The sequence below is a fragment of the Pteronotus mesoamericanus genome, unplaced genomic scaffold, assembly GCF_021234165.1.
Source record: "Pteronotus mesoamericanus isolate MK-2021 breed Mesoamerican mustached bat unplaced genomic scaffold, CSHL_Meso_final contig_94, whole genome shotgun sequence".
Taxonomy (NCBI): domain Eukaryota; kingdom Metazoa; phylum Chordata; class Mammalia; order Chiroptera; family Mormoopidae; genus Pteronotus; species Pteronotus mesoamericanus.
Window position 1 is genome coordinate 832,306 of NW_026555285.1, and position 4,874 is coordinate 837,179.

The window sequence follows — 4,874 nt, forward strand, 5'->3', positions numbered from 1 at the left end:
ACTAGACAAGGAGCATGTGTGAATGATCCATGGACATGGACAACAGTGTGGGAATTGACTGTTGGAGCAAGGGGTAAGGGTGGGGTTGTTAAAGGGCTGTAAAGGGGTAAAAACTGAGACAACTCTAATAGAGTAAACATGATGTATAAATGAAAAATAAATAAAAATATGTTTACAAAAGTGAGTTACAACAAACCAATAAGAAAAATTTTTAAAGAGTCCTATTTGGAATAATTAGCAAAATGGATGGACATCAACAAACAAACAGGTGAACAAAATAGAACTAAAGAAATGGAATTAAAGAACCAACTGACAGTAACCAAAAGGGAGGGAGGAGTTGGATAATGGGGGGAAAGAAGGAGAAGTGTCCTCACCTAGAACACAGACCCTTGCTCTGTGGGTTCCTAATGATGTCTCATGAGGTATTCCTCGAGGAATCAGAGCAAAGAATAGCCAATGTCCAAAGAATTGTGTTCGGAAAAAGAGTCATCATGTGGTCATAACTTCCACACACGTTCTCTATAAGTAACCACTTACTTCTCACTTTCCATTTTCTTTTGTGCCATGGAACACGGGCTCAGGCAACCTCATCACTTACTGTTGTGTGGCTCTATCTGAACTTTGGTTTCCTCATCTCTAAAGTGGAGATAGTAATGGCTACCTCAGGTGACCAGTTATATCCGAGCAATAAACCATGCTTAGTGTCTTGCCCAGAGTTAGTACTTAAAAACATGGTGCCATGAGGAACTTACAATAAAGAATAAAGCCTTAGAATCTATTGGTAACCCACACACATATTTTGTTTAGCAATTAAAGTGAATATGTACTTTTTAAAAATTCACTCTGAATATGTAATAACTTACATAGAATAGATACACAGCATATACAGTGAAAAGTCTCCCACCCCCAATAGTTCCTGGACTCCTCCTAGTTTCTTTCTCCAAAAATAAACGTAGTCTTTTCAGAGTCATTGTTGCCTTACATAAGCAAAGGCATACATTCTCTTACTCTTTTCCTGACCTGCTTTCCACAAATTTTGTATTTTCTTTTAAATTAATATGTCTTAGAGACTGTTCGTGCAGCAACTGTATTTTCATATATTTACAGCTCTATGATAGTCTTTTGTGTGGATGAACATGCTTGCAATCTCCTATCTATAATTTCTAACTTAAAAATGCTCTGAAACTAAAAGTTTCAAAGTTTGTGGAAAATTCATTTGGTAGCAAAACATGGTTTGACATGAATGGAATTTCTCCCACTTAGGATGAAGGTTCATAGTTCCTCTGCAGAAATATTAATAGATTTTACTATTGAGTGTTGCCCCAGAATCCTCTAGAGTATTATGTCACAAACACCCTGTATCAACTTTCTCATTTTCAAGACACACTGACATCAAACCACAGGATTTCAGAAAAACGAATTATAGAACTGTATTATAATTTGTTTAATCAGTCCCCTGTTGACTACTATTTGAATTTTTAAAATACTTTTGCTATTACAGTATTGTAGTAAATAACTTTGTACATGTGTTATTTCATATGTGTAAAATAATGTACATAAGATAAATACTTAGAATTGTGATTATTGGGTCAAAGGGTAATTGCATCTGCAATTTTGTCAAATTCAGCTAAATTGTCCTCCATAGTACTGTATGTTTTTTTTCACCCCTATCAGCCTATTTCCCTATTTTCCCCCAAAGTGGAATTTTTCTTTTTCATTTGAATGAAAGTATCTTCCCTTTTCTTTATTTATTTATTTATTTATTTATTTATTTATTTATTTATTTTTTATTTTTATTTTTTTAATTAATTTATTTACTTTTTAAATACATTTGTCTCTGCCTTCCCCCCCACCTCTTTCCCTTGCCCCCTCCCACCTTCCCTCCCTCAGCTCTTCCCCTTTGGTTTTGTCCATGAGTCCTTGCTATATGTTCCTTGACTTTGTTGTTCAAGTACAGCTGACTCCATTTTCCTTCCACTATTTTCTCCTACCCCTCTTTGACTTTGTCCATGGGTCATTTATACATGTTCCTTGATGTCTCTTTCCCTTCTTTCCCCCATTACCCGGCTCCTTCTTCCCCTTTGGTTACTATCAGTTTGTTCTTTATTTCCATGTCTACAGTTCTATTTTACTTGCTTGTTTGTTTTGTTGATTAGATTCCACTGATAGGTGAGGCCATATGATATTTGTCACATTAAATATGCAGATCCACATTTAGTTTCATTTCTGTGAACTGCCCGTCTATTTTGCTCCTTATTTCAAATTGGACTTTTAAAAAATTTTTTTCTTATTGATTTGTTGTAACTCTTTATATATAACAAAAATGAAGCTTTCCTGATATAATTGACAATATTAAGTTTTTGTTTGTTTTTGTTTGTTTTTTGTCTTTTGACTTTACTTGCAGTGGCTTTTACTTTTGGGTTTGTCTATTTGTATACTAATTCATTTATTTATTATCTCACTCCACAGAAAGTTTTCCCTCAGGCTGTTCTTATTCTACATTTTTCCTAATATATCCCAATTTTTAAAAGAAGGTAAAAGAGAAAAGGATGTAAGGTGAACAGTTATTCATATGTGTCAGTTCTTAGGAGGATCAAGAAATTGATAGGAAACACTAAATTTAATTCAGCACTTAAATTAAGGATTTTCTCTTGCATTTTTGTATTTACTATAACAATAGCAAATTTCATCAATGCATAACAAAATAAAGTATATTTTAATTTTGAAAACAAATATTTGTCTCAAACAGAAAGCACAACTGTGTAAACATCTCATAACTATGTCTATTATCTGGCCCTGCTTTTCTTTCTCAAAGCACATTTTATTGTGTTATGCATGTGTGTGCATTTTGTTTTAAAAAATTTTGCTACTGACCTTCTTTGTCTTTTGCAAAAGTAATTAAAGAGTAAGCATGATTTATTATCTATGTAAATTGTAAATACAAGGTATGTCCAGAGGTATCCAGTCAGGTAATATGAAAAACAGAGACATTGAAGAAGATACAAGATACAAGAAACTTTGTACATAGGACTATGATGCCTCAGTCACCTTCAAAGTAGCATCTTGGGACATCACATGGTTCTCCCAGTTGCCATCAGCTGCCCCATCATATTTTCCTGAATCTCATCAACAGTCTGAAATCTCTTCCCTTTCAGAGGTGATTGTAGTTTTGGGAAAAGCCAGAAGTCTCAGGGTGCCAAATTTGGGCTGTAGTGGGGCTGAGTCACCTGGGTGATTTGATATTTTGTCAAAAAACTCTGTACAAGAAATGATACATGAGCGGGCATTGTGATGAAGCTGCCAATCATCAGTTGCCCATAGCTGTGGCCTTCTGAGTCATCTGAATAATTTCTGCAGAGCAATGTTCAAGCTTAATGCAAAATTTGATACAGATTCGTTGCACTACTCCTTCAGCCATTTTGAATTTGATGGCCACACAGTACACATGTTCAGTCAAAGGCGTCTAACACCCCTACTGACTAGCATAGTAAAGTCATTGTTCATGCATGCATATTCTAGTCCACTCTCCTTGGCTGCCAGGCTACATCAATGTTGCCCAAATTATTCTTTATATTAACAATGGCTGGACTTTTTTTGGCAGATCTCAATATCAGGTTGAAAACTATTCTTCATATTTCCAAAGAAGAGACAAGTATTTGAAGTAAGTACTTCAAGATGAGTGAGACTCCTATTAAGATCACTGAATTAACTTTAAATTATTCAAATCAAACATAAAAATGAAAGTGTGGTTAATCATCTGATATTTTAGCAATATTGTTACACATACTGCAGTAAGGTTAAGAGGAAATAAATCCTAAAATTAGCCAACATGGGTGCCTAATTTATCAGGGCTCTATTTCCTGTCTGCTCATCATGTTGATCCACTCACAAGCACTTTGGGCTCATGTAGCCATCTTCTTCACTTTACTATTACAGTTCATTTTCATGTAAGAGAGCCCAAGGGGTGAGGCCAGAGAAGGGGGTCCTCCAGATAACAGGCCTCTGTTTATTCACAGTACAGATGAGGGAAAGGTGGTGGGCAGGCCAAGCCCCTGTGGCTTCCCCCCAATCAACCATCCCACCTGGGCCACTGGGTGTCCCTTTGGGGCTGCTGTACACAAAGTGCAGTCTTTCTCTGTGACATTTCAAACAAGCAGAGGGAAGAGAGTTCACAGAGAGCAAGGTTTTTATTTCTTGGCTTTTTTAAAAATTTAAAGAAATTAATTTGGAGATAGGGTCACAAGTGGTAAAGATTTAAATGGTCTTTTTCCTTGCCCCTTTCCCTTCTCCCTATAGCTGTTCTGACAGTACCTTTGATTTCCTGCCTTGAGTCTCCCTACTCCATTTGAGGAGGTTACTGTTGTTTTTCCCTCCTGTGAAACTCTTGCTTAGCTTTCAGTTTCTGGAGAAACTGCTTACTATTTTCAGCAGTGAAAACCTGTCTTTGTAAGCTTCAGAAATACAACTTTCTTTAGGAAGAAATAGAGTAAGACTATAGTCAATTCAGAAGCTAACAGTCTCTATCTAGACAGATATTAGAGGAGAAGGAGAAGAGAAACAATGCAATATATTTGGGGAACCAATTAATCTCTGAAAAGGATTAAGTATACTCTTTCACTGGGCAAAACACTGACTAAGCATGGAGCAGGGAGAGAAAGAAGTAGAAATGCAGTTTCTATACTCCAGTTTACCATCTAGTTGAAAAGATTTAAAAAATAGTACATTAAAACAGGAAACAATGAATCAGGTAGCTGATATTTTAAATCCTAGCACTGACAGTTTAGAGCTATATGTTTGACCTCTCTGAGTTTCTATTTACTCATCAGTAAAATGGGGATAATGATAGCATCTATCTTATAGGGTTGCCCTAAAGA